Below are 20,711 nucleotides of genomic sequence, written 5' to 3'. Positions count from 1 at the left end.
GCATATATGCACCTCTTACTGCATGACATATGTACAAAGGTTGACAGAGCTGTGGCTGGAGGCACAAACACAGGGCCAATATTGAGATGTTGCTGTGATAACCTCATACATTTACTGTTGTAACAGGGTTTGTTGAAACATATGTCCTATGAGGGATATGAAGTCAGTAACTCTCACTGCTGTCACCATCTCCAGACTGCAATCCTCACACTACCTTCTGCAGTTCAGAGATAGGTGCTCTGTGGGTAACACAAGAAACAAAAGGCACCATGCACTGCCCAGTCTGCAGATGACCCTACAGATGGGGGTTTCCTCATAAACATAGCTATGACATGACAAGTATTAAAACATGTAGGACAGCCATTTCCACACAAACCGTGTAAAACCAACATTACTCCAATTGTAGTATAGCAGCACTTACAGTCTGTAGACAAGTCAGGCACATCCCCCTCCTGTGTCTTGGCCTGTTTCCACAGTGTATGTTGTTAGAGGTAAATCCCCAATCCATCTGTGATGCTATTTGCCAAACAACAGATCTAGGTCCTGCTCACAGTGCAAAAAAAGGCCCAACACCAACATGATGTTCCTAGATATTGCAGTGTGTTTCCATACAATTGGCTATGGGAATGTTACCACAGCTGTTCCACATGCAATCAGCTAGAGGAGGGCTGCAATTCATGCAGAGGATATCAGCTGATCATGAGCATAACTTACAATACACATGCTGCTGTCTAAGCAAAGCAGGTGTAGGCCTCCACATCCACCAGAGAGGGAGTGAGAGAGGTAGACAGAGGCAAAGTAAAGTCAGGAAGGGGTGAGACAGTAAAACTTAAGCATGTGTGCGTCACACACCTACCAGCACAATTTATCAAACCCCTGGCGACTATGTAGTGCTATCATATTTCTATGCAGTTATTGGATGCACATAAGTTACATGTTGAGGGGCCCTCAAAACATACATGTGATGGTGAGAGGCATCTGCAACAGGGATATGGTAGCTATACGGTAGGTGTAGTACACATGCCTGTCCACATGAACAGGTGCCAGTATCAACACAGCCACACTCTCACAGTGGCGCACACACATTGACACACATGGCAGGGTCAGAAATACAACTCATCACTAGTGAGATTGCCACAACAATGTTATTTTAATTGAAAATAAAAAAATTTGAGGAGATTGCCACAACACATTACTGTGCAGGTATCACATGCACCACAGGGGTGATACAGAGGTTATATGGGCAAAGGGTATATGGAGGTGTCTGACATTGGACAGCATGCTTCAGTATGCCAATGGGGTTGTAGTGAGTGTGAATGTGATCATACAACACACAAACACACACGTCATGTCTGGGATTAGAGCTCCTATTTAACGAGTTTAATACACTACAGCACTATGTAGTTATAGGACATGCCACAGAGATTATTGGAGTACTCTTTCCCCAAAAGGTGTATTTCACATTGGATGACATCAGCAGGATTGCCAAAGTAGGGCATTTGAATTGTAGTGAGTGTGTCTATGCTAAAATGCATTGCTCCCTACACAAACATTGAAACACATACAAAATATCCACAACCAACATGTGTGGGAATAGAACCCCTCCCAGAACTGTATATCACACTACAGCACAAAGCCGTTATATGATGCACTACAGAGATTATTGGAGTACTTGTTCCTCAAAGGAGTATTTCACAATGAATGACATCAGCAGGATTGCCAAAGTAGGGAATTTGAACTGTAGTGAGTGTGGCAAGGCTAAAATGCATTGCTCCCTACACAAACATTGAAACACACACAAAACATCCACAACCAACATGTGTGTGAATAGAACCACTACCACAGTTCTATATCACAATACAGCATGCAGCTGTTATAGGACACACCACGGGGATTACTGGAATACTCCTTCCCCAAAGGTGTATTAACCAATGAATGACATCAGCAGGATTGCCAAAGTAGGGCATTTGAATTGCAGTGAGTGTGACTAGCCTAAAAAGCATTGCACTCTACACAGACACGCACACAGTTGCCATATCTGGGATTTGAACTTTCATCTAACTAGTTTATTACAATACAGCAGTACACAGTTATAGGAAGCGCCACAGAGATTACTGGCCTACACCTTTCACAAGGGTGTATTTCAAAGTGGATTACCTTAGCAGGCTTGTCATAGTACAGCTATGAGGAGGGCAGTTTGTGTGCATGGGCCATAACCCATTCATCTAGAGGTTGACACACCACATGTGGGCACATGCAGGGTTATATTCCACAGGTACATGTACACAGCTGCTAGATGACTACTTCCTTGTACAGTCATGTTGCACAGCTAGCACTTGCACCACATAGTCCGTCATGCTGACAAATACCAGTGGCTAAGGTCTACAGTTAGTGACATCCAAACCTTATGTGGTTGTAGCCATTTGGCTGTGTGCTGGGTGGAACAGGCCTCATAATGGATGGCCCCTTGTGACAGTCACTCGCTTCCACACATCTCTGTAAGTCTACTTTTGGCTTATTATAGTGTGTTGTTCTTGGATATATGCCTGTATTCCTATCCAGTGTATGTGCAAAGCATGAGTGCTACATACTGAGACTGAGGAGTGTCTGCACTAACATCTGCAAATACCAAATATGTCTGGTCCACTGTTGTTTGCAGACATGGCCTTGATTTGTTTAAGTGTGTGAGCATGCCCAGTATGACCTTTCAGTACATTGTTGGCTGACATTGACTTCATTTCTCTGTGTGAGCATGCCCAGTATCTCATTCTGTATTGAATGTGTGAATCGATTTTAGGTAGTTTGTACTGCGGTGCAGACCTTTGTGTTGTAAACCTACAGGTAGCATACCGTTTCTGCAGGGTATCCGTCTATCATTTGGCAATATGGGGACAACCTGTGCAGGGGATAGTGTGTACTGTAGGTGATTGTGTCTGTGCTGCTTCAGCAGCATGGTACTGCTGTTAGCAGAGATATTCAGACATGTGCACTGTTATACACACTGATGTTTTCTGTCCTCATGTACTGTCAGGTGGACATTCTTGTTCACATTGATGACTTGGGGGGGACAAGGGTGACTGCAGCTGTGTCCGGTATTGTGGGCAGACACCTATGTTTTCATGGTAAGTTATGGCATTCTGGAGGGGAAGGTGCAGACACTTGGTGCTGGGTTTGTGTATCCAGTTCAGCACCTTGGTACAGTGCTAGCAGAGGATCCCATACTTGTCCACCCATCAACATGGCAGTATGGCCTTGTCTTCCTGTGCCTATGCCTCACAGCTGTAAATAATTGCACATGTTAGCCAGAGGCAGGGGCCATGGCTCAGAACATTTACCCTATTGCAGTGTATGGGCAGGTGTACAGCCACCCATTTATTTGTTGGCAGCCAGAGATAGCGTGCACACAGCTTGGTGTCAGACCCTGCACATTCCATGCTGCCCATGCTCTCATACCCCCATTTGTTATTCTAACCTCTTCCATACATTATGCATACATTCTCTGATATTTTCCCTAAGGGTATCACCACATCACAGGTGTGTGTTAGTGTTGGTCCACAGTTCCTGCAGTGGAACATGGTAGAGAGGTTTCTGTGATTTGTCCACATGGCCTTGCATATGGCTTAAATGGAGTGTGTTGTGTTATTTGGGTGTCCATGACATAACATGCATTGGCAGTATGTGTGAGACACAGGCCTTTGGCAGGCGGCTGTGAGGCATTATGTGTTGATGCAGCCCAGATGTGGCAGGCTGTTGCATTCTGTCAGTCCTACAGTCCCCAATCACCATGCAGTATATTCCCCTGGGGTGACAGGGTAGATGTGCTAGTTGTTCATGCCAATACCTTCTATCAGTCTTGATCAGTTGGTGTGGATGCTGGAAGGGTGATACCTACAGCTAGGGACATACCTGCATGGGACACCTGCACTGCATGCTGCAGTCTTCCACTATTGCCATCTACAGGTGGGGTCGTACTGTACCCATTCCCCACAGCAGGGATGTTGCCAGAGAGGTACCTGTGGATGGTGGTTGTATGGCTGAGTGCATATGTGCTATGCACACTACTTGCATCTCACACACAGATATGCACGGGGCATTACAGTTATGCTGGTATGTGCAGGTACATCAGCTGATTCCCAATACATCAGTTCTACCTTCTTTGTGATCTGCAGGGGTTCAGGCAGACATCACCGGTATCCTCTACTACAGGTCCTGTTACTGTGATGCATACCTATATGTACAAATCCAAAGGTGTCACCAATTCACAGTTACACAATATATACTGTATGTCTGGGGTACTTTCCCATGTGTACTGCTTGTATATCTAGCCCAACAGCCATACCATATCAGTCTTTCAGATGGTGACACATATTACCACAATGCATTTACAATTGCTTACTGCTAGCATGTGTTATACTGGTGGGGATTGTCTTTGGCACTTCAAATGGCCACCAGGTCTTACCTCAACATGCATACATACTGACCACTCTCACACATTATAAAACACACACCATCCTAACACACAGACCTGAATACTGTGCAAATGCTACAACCTATCCTGCTACCTTGGCCACTTCTGGCCATCTGTGCTCCACTCATATTTGCCTACTCTTACATGTTACTACATTTCTACACAGGATTGGGGGGCACACTTGACTGTTACTCCATTTCTACACAGGATTGGGGGGCGCACCTGACTGTTTCTACATGTCTACATGGGAGTGGGGGGCACACCTGACTGTTCCTACATTTCTACATAGGGTTGTGAGGGGGCACACCTGACTGTTTTTACATTTCTACACAGGATTGGGGGGCACACCTGACTGTTACTACATTTCTATACAGGATCGGGGGGACACACCTGACTGTTTCTACATGCCTACATGGGAGTGGGGGGGGCACACCTGACTGTAACTACATTTCTACACAGGACTGGTGGGGGCACACCTGACTGTTTCTACATTTCTACACATGATTGGGGAGGGCACACCTTACTGTTTCTACATATCTACATAGGATGGGGGGCACACCTGGCACTTGCAGACATTTGCTATGACTGTGCTGGTATATCAGGTAATCCATTTCATTCTGTATTCTAAATTATCATACTGACTAGAGGCATATCAGTGTACTACAGGTCTTAGCTTTGGTTGCCCTACATATTAGTGTCTGACTTCCTACCCTTCAGAACTAACATCCCACTGCCTGACCTGCTGTAGTCTGTCTGTGTAGGCCTGGCTGGAGGTTACCCATAGGCATCATTCAGAGGACATAGCACAGGCTCTGTTTGGGCTTGTCTACACCTGTCCTGCTGGCTGAGACTGTTGTTGGGTATGTGAACCGCCCTGACTGGCATGTGTGAGTCATATGGACACACATGTCGCCCAGCACATTTCTTTCAGTGGATTTTGTCACCCTGTGTAGCACTGGCTACTATGGTGACTCCAGTATGTGTTACATATGTCATGGTGCCTTTATGGGTGTCTACTATCTGCTGCCATAACATTTAGCTACCCAATTCCCTCGCATGCTCATATCCATACCATAGATACAGGTAATGACACATTCTACTCCATTTGACAATTGGTAGGTTGATTGACATACCTTGTGGGTGTGCCAGGATTGGGGATGGTGCTGGAAGACTGCCTATGTTGTTGGATGCACATAGTACACTCCCTGTACATGGTTGAGCACAAGTAGTGTCATGTTTGGCATGCCTTTTATTGTAGGTGCGAGGCAGAGAGAGGTGTCATTCCCTGGGTTCCTACTGTGTCGGTGTATGTGCTATGTGTTGTCTCTTTGCCATGGCCAGTGCATACAGGGCAAGCCTCCATCTGCCTACTGGGGCAGGCTCAGGTTGTTCTTCCTCCATTTGTGCCTGTGCAGGCCTTGGCATTGGTGGGGGGCTGTGTAGCCCTGCCCCGTACTGTTCCTACTGCAGCTGTTTCCACAGGATCATATTGTGTAGCATGGTACATACCATAACAATTTGAGTACATGTAGCTGGTGAGTAGTGCAAGGCTCCACCGGATGTGTCCAGACACCAGAACTGTGACTTGAGCATCCCAAACGCACACTGGTCTGTGCGTGTGCCTCATTATGGCATTCTTGTTCAGGTGTGTGTGCATTTCTGATGGGTGTCATCAGCCATGGCTCCAGTGTATAACCAGCATTTCCCAGTAGGTGACCATAGGGGATGTCCCCATTGGCAAATCTCTGGTACAGATGTGTCACATGCCAAATGTGGGAATCATGATAGCTTCCAGAGCAGCCAGCACACACATTCATTATAATGCCCCGGGCATCGCACACAACCTGGCAGTTGATGGAGAGGAGGCCCCTGCGGTTGATGTAGGCCCTACCCTGATCACCAGGTGGTGCTTTGATGCATATAAGCGTGCAGTCTATAGCACCCACTACCTCAGGGTATTCTGCTATTTGGTGGAAGAGATGCATACAGCTGGCCAACACCTCACGGGTGTGGAGGAAATATACATGTTCACTGGCATGTGCTGACATGGCATTCAGGAACTGGTGGAATACTCTGGATGCTGATGCCTGTGAGATCCCCATGATATCCCCAGTTGAGCTTTGGGTGGTACCTGTGGTTAGTATTCCTAGGCCCACTCATACCTTGGTATCCACTGGGATGGGTTCCCCTCGGTCATTTCAGTGTGTCAGGTGTGGCCGGCACAGCTCAAAAATTTGCTGTAGGAAGTCTCTGTCCACCCTATAGTGCTCCACTATCTCCAGCTCATGTAGCCCCTGGTAGGTTACCCTGGGTCTATACACTCTTCTTTGTCTCCTCACTGTGGGTTGATCAGCAGCATTCACATCCTCACCACCCTCAGCCTTTTGCACATGTTGTTCTATGTTGCCTGCTGCAGCCCCGATCATTTTGTAGGTTTGTTTGTTAAAAGTTTCCCGCTTGTATACACCGGTGGTGTAGAGTATGGGAAAAACCAGACGGGAAGGTGTTTGCATAGTTTATAATAGTGTTCTGGACTGGGCTGGTCTGCTGCCTGTGTAATTGGCTGATTCTGATCCATTTCACCTGCCAGCTATGCAAATTCTCCTTGATTACCTTCCTACTGCAGTTTTCCCTTTCCATTGCCTTCCTGTTTAAGCCCAGGGGTGTGCCATGCAAACAGAGTGCTGAAATGTGCACAGTGCTGCTATTTCCTGGTTTAACTTTTTTTCTTCCTTTAAAACCCAGTGCATGGCGCGCACACCTGCTTAGGCAATGTAAAGAGTGCTAGGCAGATTCAGACACACCCCCTTGCTTAGCTGTGCTATACTAGGAGCAAACCTGAGCCACAGGGCTCCAATCCACTTACAGTATGCCTGACACACACCTCTATGATGTCAGCTACCTCCTTGGCTTGCACCAAGCTATTCCTACTCTTACACTGTTGGGACCTGACTAGCATGCTGGGGAAAACTGGGATTCACTATCATTCCCCTCATTTGCATTGGATTGTCTGCTAATGCATAGTTACATGTCTCACACTTAGCCTCCCCCTTAGCAACCACTATTCATTGGCCATGTTGTCTTCTGCCTCCCATTGACTTGCATGGCAGAACAGTGATTTTAGTTAGAATGCTTATTTTCAGTTTATTATATTATTTTCCCCTGATCCCGTTTGCACGTCATTGCCCTACGCTTAAACAGCTGAGATCGGCTAAAAAAAAATAAAAGTTGATTTTTTAATTTTTTATGTTGTTTGCAATGCCAATGGGCTTACACTTGGCCATTGGTATGCTTCCTGACTGATATGCAGCCTTTATTTGGAGCTGTCACAGCTCCGTTTTGGATTTTGCAGAAATGTACTCGGTTACTAACCGAGTACATTTCTGCAGATTGCACTAGTCCTGCATGGCCAGTTGCAAGCTTCCTGAATCGCAAATTCACCTCATTTGCATGGATTTCTCATGCAAATGGGGTGATTTGCATACAGGGGCTTAGTCCATGCAGGACTAGTGCAGGAGTGCTCGTGCACACCCCGGCAGGCTGTTCCTGGATCGTACGGCAGACATATTGCCTGCTTGAGCTCCTGCACCAATCCTGCACGCCGTGCAAGGCATACAGAATCTGGGTGTTTGTCTTTGCCACAGTTTGAGATATTACAAAACATTCAGCTAATGACACCAGGCTATTCAGCTGTAAAGTACACATAAGACTGTAACTCATACCTTATAGCTTCCACTGCAGCATGCTTCTGAATTTGACTGTACCCATTGTATGTTACATCTGAAAAAATATTTCTTTAGCAAATATGTAGGATTTTTGTCTGACTAATGAAAACTTAGTACAAATATATTCTGAGACTAATTTTATCTGGTCTTTTGTACAGACTTCAAATAGCCTCCGAGTTGAAAAAAAAGCATGCCAGACTGTAACAACAAATACTTTCTGAAAAGTTAGCTTCAATATCTTTACATAAAAGATGGCATATTTCAGTTATCAGTAGCAGTCCATGATAAAAGTTCAGGTTTTGCTGTTAAAATACTTGTGTACAAAACACATGCATAGTGAGTGACCCAGCAGAATGCATTCCTTCTAAGATGATGCTTACTTTTAGCACTTGAATTTGCTTATTCGTGATAAGCACTTGTTCAGAACTTGTAAGCACTAAATAACCTACTAATTACTACAGCATTCAACCTTCCTCATTACCTAGAGGAAAACAGTTTTGGTACTTACTTTCCTCACTTGCTTAGAGAAAACAGCTCTTGTACTCACTTTCCTCACTTATCTAGAGGAAAATAGTTTTTTTTATTCAGGCATGTCCAAGGGTCAGCTCCCAGTGTTCTCTCTTGTCTATCTGATGAATCTGGTCATCTTGGGGCAATGTAGAAATTGACTCTAGAAGTCTAAATCTCAAAATGCACTCACTCGAGGAACTCCTTAAAATGGAGAACATCAATATCTGTACAGTGACTGAGACCTGGTTCAAGGCTCCAGAGAGCACTCCTGCACTACCAGGCTATAACTCCTACCACACATTTCGGCCATGTAACCTGGACCGGAACACCAAAGGCAGAGGTGTGTCCATATTCATTAAGGATATCCACACCTCCAGGTTAGTTGCTCAGCATAATGCAGCCGAGGTTATCCAAGTGCAACTAACTCTGGGCAAAACTGCATTCCAAATTGTAGCTTGCTACAGATCACCCACCATGCCCCAGGATTCCCACTCCTCTTTTCTTGACATACTGGAAAATATTAGGGTTCAACCAAACACCCTAATAATGGGCAATTTCAACTACCCCATCATTAACTGGGAAAACTACTCATGTACCAACTCCTTCGCTCATCACTTTCTGGAATTCATAAACTCCAATGCCCTGGATCAACTTATCCACACCCCCACCAGGGGAAACAGTATCCTAGATCTAGTCATTACCTGTATGAGTGACCGGTGTTCCACACCTGAAGTCAACGCCTCATTGGTCCGATCCGACTATAAGCTAATTATCCTAGATATCCACATCCTGCCTCCACCCCCCCATTAAGGAAACCATGGTAAAAAATTTCTCCAAAGCCAACTTTATGCTTCTTAAGGCAGAAGTGGTGAACTTCATGACACCCATGCAGATGGACAATACAGTTACGACTACTGAATCCTACACAATTGCACTTTATAAGCACTTACATGAGTACATGGATTGTGCTATCCCAAACAGAACCAAGATGCTATCCTCCAAAAAAAAGGAAGCTAATCTGGTGGTCCCCTGCCATAAACAAACTGCACAATAGAAAGAAGAAACTCTTGCAAAAGAGAGTAAAATCCCATGAGTGGAGGAGCTCCCTGGTCAGCCTCAGTAAGAAGCTGTGATCCCTGATAAAATCCTCCAAAGGTAGTTACGAAAACAAAATCGCCACTGATTCTAAAGACAACCACAAAGCATTCTATAGCTATGTCAAGAATCTCAATGGCAACACTCAGATCTGCTCTGAGTTACAGCACAATGGCATTAAATATACAGACCCAACTGATATTGCCAACATCCTGGCAGATAGGTTCAGTGCTAACTTTACCCCCCTCTCACCCCCTAAAGAGCCCATCTCTATACTGGAAGAATGCAAAGTTCCTGTAATCACGGCTGCATAGGTAAAAACCACACTCTCCAAAGCCAAAAACACAGCATCCATGGGACCTGACAACATCCCAGGCTGCTTTCTACATGAACTACAGAGTGAACTGGCACCCCATCTAAGTACCATGTGGCACACAGCAATGGTTATCCCACTCCACAAGGGGGGATCCACCACGGACCCCGGGAACTACCGCCCCATTAGCCTGACAAGCCTGGTTTGCAAGGCTATGGAATGAATCATCATGGAACTTATAAACAAAGATATTGGTAATCTCCAAACTCTGGAGCCCACCCAGTTCGGGTTTGTAAAAGGCAGATCATGTCTCCTAAACCTGATAGACTTCTTTGAAGCAGTCACCAAAGCTGTAGACAAGGGAAAGGTGGTTCACACAGCCTATCTAGATCTTGCCAAAGTTTTCAACACCATCCCCCACTCTGGAATTATAGATAAACTCACTAAACTAGGTATAAATTCCTATGTCACAAGATGGGTTGTCAACTGGCTCACTGACAGAACCCACACTGTAAAAGTAGCAGACTCCAAATCCGACTTCAGACCAGTGACAAGTGGAGTACTACAGGGTTCAGTCCTGGGTCTCTCCTGTTTGTTATCTACTTCTCTGAAGTACAGGCTAACACAGAAGGTCTTTCACTAATGAAGTTCACATATGACTGCAAACTAGGAGCCATAATCGAAACTCCTAATGATGTGGACATCCTAGAAAAGGGCCTCACTGAGACAGATGCCTGGTGTCAAAGCCATGGCCTCAAGCTCAATGCCAAAGAGTGCATTGTCATCCCCTTTGATAAAAACTCTGCACCCATGAACTACAACATAAGTGGTAGTGTACTTAACACCAAAAGTATGATAAGAGACCTTGGGACACAGGTGGACAGTAGTCTCTCCTTTGATAATCACATTGTCATTGTTCCCCTCTATTCATCACTCATTAGACCCATTATAGATTACAATGCCCCTTTTGGTATGTACCTCACAAGACATCTACAATAACTGGAAAGGCCACAAAAATACCTCACAAAGAGGATTACTGGCCTCAAACAGATGCCCTACGCAGACCGTCTCAAAAAACTCCAGCTTTACTCCGTAGCATATCACCTACTCAGAGGTGATCTCTGCCTAACATACAAAGCTATGTCAAACCCAGAGCTGTTGGACATGGTCCACTTAAAGAAATCCCAATCCCTTCCAGCCACACACTCTAGGGACCTAAACCTTGTCACCACAATAAACAGAACATGCTGGATTGATCAATTCCTGTCCCAGAGACTTCCCATACTCTGAAATAAACTACCTATCTATAGCAAACAAAGCTCCTCGTGAGCACTCTTCAAGAAAAATCTAGATGATTGGATGGGAAATAGGAAATTCACCCTGGGGATCACCTCTGTGGCTTTGCTCAACAGTGGCACAGAAAAATAATGTTCTTGGGTGGCAAAAGCCAGGGTACTTTTTTGGCTGGGCTTGTATAGGCCCCAGGGCCGATAGCCTAGTACCTACCTATGAACCTATGAACTACCTTTGACTGTGATGGTATCTCATAAATATAATGGCCTCAGTGCTCATCTACAGATGCTTTTCTCTCATGTGATCCTGCTTTTATACATCACCTGCAACCAAACCTGATACTGACATTCTCTATACTCCTGATGTCTCACGGAGAAGAAAATAAAAAAATACAGTAATGTATTGCCATTTACTGCTCTAGGGTACCCCACCCTCATATCCATTGCCATACATGTTAAATAAAATACATACAAATGCATTGTCACCACTGCACACAGACGTATCTGCTATTCTGCCAAAAAAAAGGGAAAGAACATCAAACTCCAGTAATAAACTTTATCTCAGAGCTTTCAGACACTAAGATCTGTCCCCACCATCCAAGAAGCCACAGCAATCATCATTTTAATATGATTAGCTTCAACTTGATATTTCCTTTCTGCCACCAATTTTCTTCTGTAACTATCAACCTTCCATCTCCAAACTGTGAAACACTACCTCTCCCACGGCGTGGGTAAACAGACAAAATGGGGAACATAGGAATGCTGATACTAACTACTTCAGCAAGAAGTTCATGACACGGCTTATAGTTTATTCATACTTATTAAAAGGTTGTGTTGATGAGGTAATATGATACAGTATTATTTACTATGGAAACTTTGTTGAAAAAAATCACAGCAATGAAAGTGCAACAGACCTCTTCAATGTGGAACAATGAGGAGAATGTAATCTTAAACATTCAAAATGACAAATGTTCCTTGCAATGAGTTAGAGTTGAAAGCTTTGCTTCCTTTCTTCCCCAAACAGACAGAGATTTCTGGCAACCAGTTGTGATTACTGAAAGTGATAAAGAATAACCACAAAAATGTATAAAATGCTACAGATGGTTGAAGGTGCTATTACAGGAAATCATGCCTTTCAACTATCCCTAATCATGCATCATATTTTTACCCTATACCACAAATGATTACAGAGAAATCATTGATAAAACACATTAGGGCATCATGCATCTTAATATTCATAAAATGCATGTTGATGCAAGACCTGCTGTTTTATTCAGTGTTTAAGTGAATTAGAGTAATATTTATAAATTGTCCTGTGTCCCCAATTATTTTTAACCATGTCCAGAAATTTTGAATGAAGAATGAGAATTATGTAGTCTGTTCTTCCACCTCCCTCGTCAAAGTAAAAGTAAAGTTAAAAAATAAACAATTATGTTTTCCTGCAGGCAGTATTTGGACTGACTAGGGATTGCCCCTAGCAACAGGTCACAGGAGCTTAGACTGCTGAGTTGTTGGTGGTCCCTATTCATAAGTGCCTACAGATTGCCAACTCAAAAAGTACTGTTGGTAATCTCTAGTCAAATTAATAAGTGATTAGAAATTACCAGCTCAGGAAGCACTGAGATCAGTTGCTAAAGATAACCAATCACATGTGCTTAGACAGCATAGTAATAAGATACGGGTTGAGTACTCATATTTTATTACTACGATCAGGAAGAAACATGAAAACAGTCTTTGTAAGTTTTCAGTGGAGCAGCCAAGGGCAGTCAGTGGAGCATAGTATTTCACAGCTGGGATGCATGCCCGAGTGTACCTCAGTGTCATGTCATTTATGCCTCTGGGACCCTCAGACAGTCTCAAGTAAGCATAGTTAAACTCTCATCAATGTGACCTCTTTCTTAATGTACTATGCTTAGTACACCCCACCTTTGGTAGCACCCAGGAGACATCTTCACTAGGTGCCCAAACTACCACAGCTGATATCTTTCAACTCGGAGCAATGGCTGTACTCTGATATCCTCCTGAGTTTCACAGCTCCTTCCTCTGTCACGGAGAAATCTCAGTCAGTCTTTAGACTTTCAAAAGTATTATGAGCAAAGGAGAGCTAAAGAGAGAAATGTGTTGCTTTTGGAAGCACAATTGTAAATCATATTATAGTCTTCAAGAGGAATGGGATTTAACTGCTACTTTAGTACTTAAAACTTTCTTACTCTAACTCTTTCTTATGGTTCTTAAGTACTACAATGAAATTATTGGATATTATCTTTACTTAACTAATTTTTCATGTGCTGAGTTTTTAGCAGGAATGGAATGCTGAGAGTATATTAGGTATGTATTTCTCTGTTTTGAATTGAAAGCTGATGAGGAGATAGTTCTTAAACTGCTTATGACTTCTTAAATGAATCTGTTGCTTTGGTTCACAAGTTTGCCACTGGTCTGTTTGCTGTTCTGCAGCATCCAGAATTTCTCTGTTGTAACCACTTTTGGTGATATCCACTATTTCTCACAGTTCTGTAATTACCCATAGATTGCAAAGTATAGAGAAGCTCAACAGAGTTAATCTGTATAGACGCATACCCACCCCCACACAAACATAGTTGTCACACACATACACACAAAAACACACACACACACACACACACACACACACACACACACACACACACACATATATCTCAGAAGATCGACAATCACATCACCGACGCCAGTATTTTATTCTATTTTATCGATATGAATTTTCACATTCGTTCATACATAGCTTCAGTATTGAAAGTTATTAGTGAGAAATGCCATCTCACATTAACGGAATGAATATAAGACTTGTTTTCATTTCATTTTACTGACTAAATATTACAGAATGCAGTTGATGCTAATACAGCTTTAAGTAAATTGATGATTTAAGAATTAAATGATGTAATTAATTGATTAATTAATTAAATATTGTTGCTGCTAGATATATAAGGCATGGATTACTACAATATTTTAAACCTGTCTGAAGAAGCGTGCATTGGAAGCACGCGAAAGCGCTCATTCCTTTGGATTTTATATGAAATAAAAGTTTCAATATCGTTCGTGGTGGTGGTCTACCTTCTTTACTTGAATATATATATATATATATATATATATATATATATATATATATATATATATATATATGTGTGTGTGTGTATATATATATATATATATATATATATATATATATATATATATATGAATAAATATATATATATATATATATATATATATATATATATATATATATATATATATGAGACCATACCATGAATTTGTTACAGCTTGCTTTCAGAGATGCAGTTTACTGTCCTGATAAGATATCTGTATGCAACACAATTACCGAAAGATTTTTAACACGTTTTGTGCAACTACATGACACACAAAGTTGCATACTTACCTAGTCTGTAAATGTCACACACAGTATGCAAGATACCAGTAATCTAGATTTTGTAATGGGAATACTTCACTTCCTTTGTTCATGATGTTTATTTGTACTTATTCAAATGTCTGTTAACAAATAATCAGACACTGCAGAAATGCCGTAAACATTGTAGTAAATCAGTGTCATATATAGCATGATGGGAAGTCTTCTTTCAACACTATATCAGACTAAAGTGCATAGCTCTTTACAAGACGTCTGTAGTCTACAGCAGATTGTGATTGTTGTACGATGTACAATGACATATTATGTAAACACAGCATGATGTTGGCAGCAAGGCGTGGGTATTTCTATCAGTCGGAGTGCAAAATAACTGCTGTGAACCTTGGCCTCACTGTACTAACAACCTTTTAATGATTCAAGGGATGTTTATAAATGAAACTAGAAAATGTTTCCTTCTATAATTGTGACTTTGAAAAGATTTGTGCAGTGCATATATTATTTTGAGTCAGATTCCAAAATAGCTTACACATAATAGAAAATACTGTACTGAGTTTGCTAAATGTCTGTAGTTCCAGAAGAACATTTGCACTTTCAAATACAAATGATAAACTGGGCAGACATGACACAGCAAAGGGTGCCTTGTACCTCACTCCAAAATGTAATGTCAGTTTGTGGTACAAAGTAAAACTGGGCAGAAAATACCAGAAGTGATAAATCTGCAGAAGGCATAAAAAATGTTGTACATTCAGTGATCATGCTGATGGTAACAGAGTTACTGCTGTCTACAAGGGGAAGGTGCAGTCATTTGCAAAGTCCCTGATACACTAGATTGCACTTAAATCAGCTTTCTGACCAAGTGCTTACCAATAAATATTGAATAAAAAGGAAGTTGCTGCATTCTGCTGGTCCCCACATTTGATGACAAATACCCTGCAGATAAATTCCATTCCCCCATGAAACTAAATTAGGCATGTCACTGGGAAAATTGGCACTTGGAACACTCCAGCACTATTGGGATGACATTGTAGGGGTATCCTTGGTAGCTGCTTCCCATATCCTATAAAAATTCCTGACTGTCAAGTGCAAGGAAGTTAGAAACCACAAAATATTCCATCATTACTGTGATGTGGAAGATTATTATGGAATGGCATGGATCCTCAAGGAACAGAGTGCACCCATATAACTATCAAGTCAGCAAATAGTGTAGATGTTGAGAACTAAATGATCGGTTATTTTGTTATTTTGTTATTCCACTGGCAGTATTATACTCAGCTTAGTAGAGTGTTCCGGCAGTGTGCAGAATGCAAGCATTTGGTTGATGTGCAAGCTCCATCAATGTTTTCTAGATGGCCATATTCCAAATGGAGCCTCGTGAGTGAGTGCATGGTGATCAGAAGGAAATACATGAAAGCAAGTAGCAGGCAGCATAAGCACAGAGATAATGTCATCTGTGTAATTAATTAATTAGATAAATGTATCTGTGTAATTGCCAGTGTCAATGGTGATTCACTTCAGTCATGACAAATGCCCACTATCTGAAATTCAGATACAGCAGCTAATCATTAAAATAAGGTGCTCAAACATACAAGGATGGTGATAGAGAGTGTGTAAACTGTGAATTCATGCTTCTGGTGCTTGGCAGCGGTAGTGCTCATAGCATGGGAATTGCTGGTGTCAGGTGATAAAGAGTCCCAGGCTTTGGAGAAAGATCACAGGATCATAGGATTATAGGATGTTACTAGGCTACTGGTCCTAAGGCCTCTACAAGTCTAGCCATGTTATACCCTTGTTCCCTTATGGACCAAGATATATAGTCTATGTCTGCACATGAATCTAAGATCAGCACTGGCTGCCCCTGTCCAAGAGGGACATAGGTGAAACCCCCGGTGTAAATTTACAGTCTCCCATCCAACTGTCCAGGTTGCACTTAAATAGGGTCATTTAGGAGCTCTGTTTTACATGAATTGGGAGTTTGTTCCAGAGGAGTGGCAACCTCTGGGAGACATATCTGTCTCTCCACCATGTCCTGTTAATATCCCTAGAGCGAGTGAATCTTGTACCATTGGATTTGTGGATGTGCAGCAGCTTCATCAAGGCAGGGTCTGAGACTGCTCTGTAGGCCAGGCACAAGTCACTTCTAAGCAGTCTATATGATACTGAGTAAAGTGACAGGGATTTCAGTCTGTCTGTGTAGGTCACATGTTGTCAATGTCAATGGTGCATGACTTAATGTTCTGTAAATGTCCATCTTGTAGTTCTGGGGATGCTTTAAAAATTCACACTGCAGGATCTTAGGGTTCTAAATGTCTCATGTCAGTTTACCAAGCAGGGTAAATCAGCATGAAGTTTTTTCTGCATAGAAGTTTATGTGTGAATTGTACTTGATAAAGTAAATAACAGACACATTCTTACCATATTAGTTGCATGAAGAGGACCATCGTTAATCATAGAGTATATCCTTTTCACTCATCAAGACCAGCATCCTTCCTGCAGAAACCTCTATTACAGGACACCCATTACTGCTCACGTCACAATGTCAGGTTCTAAGCACCCAAGTGAGCATGTCTCCATGTTTGTCAGTTAGCAGCCTTCAAGTATGAAGTACAAATTCAGTGGCAGAATATATCAAGAAAAATAAATTAGGAAAGGTATTCAAAATATTGGGCTTTCTTATTAAACCAATGTTGTCAGGAAGTTTGTCGATAACAAAAAAAATGCATCAACACTTGCAGAAAACACACAAAATTTAATCCAAAAACCCAGACAAGATTGAAGAGGTCTGTATAAAGCTAGCACCTGTTTTACGTTTAAGGTCATGTAATGACATGAGCAAAACTAGGGTTTTCCTTATACAATGGTACCTACTTATTACAGACATTGTTACACAAGTTAATACACATGGCATATACATGCAGCCTCGATATATAATAGCAAAGTATGAAAGTTCTGATCTCTGATGCTCTATGTTCTGTACAGATATACTATTTTTACTATGCTTAGGTATGGCTGCTATGGCACGCCTAAAGTTAATCTGAAAACCAGTCCAAAAAGGAAAATACATATCTGTTTGTGCAAGAGGACCCCAAATTCTATATCATCCACAGAGATGGTCAATAACTGTCCATGACCACAAGGTGACTCCAAGAACAGTTTGGTGTTCATGAAGAGGGTAGGTGAGTGTCCTTTCTAGTTGCATGTGTTGCAGTCACCATTTCTGGTTCTCAGTTAAACAGGTACAGATATGACCATAGCATGGCAGAAGCAGGGTTGAACAGTGCAGTCATTGTCTCTGGCAGCAATTACCTGCAAACAGAATCCTTTCACATCTGATTCCCTCTGCTTCTTGAGACCACCTTAGCCCAGGAGAGATAGCCTATTTTTAACTAGTGCCACATTGAAGACATCATCTTCCCCAGGAATGAAATAATCTTACCAAAGCCTCTATTCATATGCATGCATCCTAAAGTGCTGTAATATGTTTCATACAAAGAATCCCTCACACTCATCATGAAAAATGCCACACTATGTCAAACAAGTTTTCAGTTGTACTTTTTCTTGGATTTGTTCTGCCAACAATTCCTGCCAAACATCAATCTCCATCCAACAATAACTCAACCAATTTGTGCCTCTACCTCATGAACATTCAGTCAAAGGTGGAGCAAGAGATTGAAGGAGAAGCTGTCATACAGAGAAATGCTGCAAGATTTTTGGTCAATAACCCATCTTTCATATATATTTTATGTTGCTGAAGATGAAGCCTACAATACTTCTCTTGTGGGGCATATATTATGTCACTACTGTGCCAAATCTAACTACAGCATTGCATGCTTGTTGACATAAGTAAACATGTCACAACCTTAATTATGTGCAGTTTTTGACCCAACCTCCAGTTAGTGTCAGTATTGTTGCGGACCAAGAATATTTATTTCCTTCTTTCAGTATGGGTTATCTCATGTTAGCCCTTTATGTACCCTTCCTAAATGAATCTCACATGCCCAGGCTTATCTTCTCCCTAATCTCTTGTACTGCTCTCAAATCCTTACTAAATTACAGTTCTCTCTACTATCCAAACTCGAAATCACATATAACATAGCCAGATTTGCAGCTAACATGCCACCAAAATCACACAACTGTCTTGCTCTCCAAACTCTGAATTGGTTTTTCCTAACCAACTCTTATTACTCAACTTCTCATCATCCACACTATCCTAAACAAGTCCTCCTCCTGCCCTAGCATATCCTCGTTAGTCTCCCTCTATAACCCACCACTCCCCCTCAGAAGCTCAGACCAATGTCTCTTACAGATTCATAAATCTAAAAAATCACTAGGACAAAACCTATATTGTTATCTTCCTGCTTTATCATGGAATAAGCTTCCCATAGCCCTCATAAATATCACCCAAGCACATGAATTCAGGCGCAGGGAGATGTCATTGCACCCATTCCACCTAAAATTTCTCCCCTCCCTCTTTCCTCCTTTATTCTTCTCCCTCCCTCACATTCCTCACTACTACTTCCTTTCCCACAATTATGCTATTTACTTTAACTTACAATAATCAGCTACTGTTCTCTATACCCCTCCAAATTCCTGCCCTCAGTAAACTGATTCTAATTTTCCTTTCTGTCTTCTATCTTGCTTGATTTCCCCCACACTATTACTTGCCAAACTAACTTGTATGACTCACACTAGACCACCAACAATTCTGCATCTTTGCTACTTTCCTCTGACCAAATCCTCCTCAATATTCACTTCTAATTTGTTATTCCTCATTCGCTGACATATCTTCTTGCACTATAATTTGTCATCTGTTGAACTTTTTTTGTATATACTTTTTATTGTATTTACTTTATTTTACTTTACTCCTGTTATTTTTTCACTTGCATAACCTGTACTGTGAATTTATTATTCTGTACTGTGAATGTTTTATTTGAATATTTTGTCCTTTGAATTTTATACTTGTATAATTTGTACTGTGGAGCTTTTCTCCCTGGGCCTTTGTTGAAAAAGGGTGCAAGCTCAGATGGAGTAATGCAGTCAACAAATGTCAAATAAATAAAATAAATAAATATTTTATAACAGCTTGCCATGCATTTTACAAACAGTAAGGACATTTTTCATATCTTAACAGCTATGCTAATATATTATAAGTATTATAAATAATTAGATCTGTCCATCCACAACACCTTTTTCCCATTTTTGCACATGAGCTTGGGATGTTAGTTCACCAGTGATAATCATCTAGAACAAAGGTTTACAATGCTGGGTGGTTAGCCCTACCATGGTGGTTCTTCCACACCACACATTCACAACTATAGCCAATTTAGAGTGCCCAATTCATCTACCGCATGTCTTTGGAATGTGTGAGGAAACTGGGCCACCTGGAGGAAACCCATGTTAACACAGGGAGAACATGCAGACTCTGCTCAGAAGGCACCCATAACAAGAATCGAACCAGGAAACCTCTTACTGTGAGGTGACAATGCTATCCACTGTGTCACTGTGCTGCCCCTATTCAGAATGATTAGATATGACTGATTATTTTTATATGCTCGATAGCTGTAGGATATGCTCCTAAAACCTTTTTGGCTGCATGGTATAGAGGGAATAAGCCTTAACTATGACCCAGGTGAATTAGGACTGACCAGTAGCTCAGGCACAGGAAGAGTTATTTAGGAAGGTTACATAAAGGGCTAACATGAGAAATGGTCACAGCTACCAAAATGCTTTCCTAACAGAGGAAGGATAAATATGTGCATCAGAATGATACAGTAATGTGATACAGTAATGGCTGACACCTTAAAGGCATTGTTGGTGGTATTTTTGGCATTCATTTGCCATGTATTAACTGTTGTTATCATTGCAGTGGTTTCACAAATCTCAGTGCTTGTCTCACAATGCTTGGATTCGCACG

The sequence above is a fragment of the Protopterus annectens genome, chromosome 3.part0 (genome assembly GCF_019279795.1).
Source record: "Protopterus annectens isolate FY-2018-M chromosome 3.part0, PAN1.0, whole genome shotgun sequence".
NCBI classification, from domain to species: domain Eukaryota; kingdom Metazoa; phylum Chordata; order Ceratodontiformes; family Protopteridae; genus Protopterus; species Protopterus annectens.
This window is presented reverse-complemented; position numbering follows the sequence as displayed.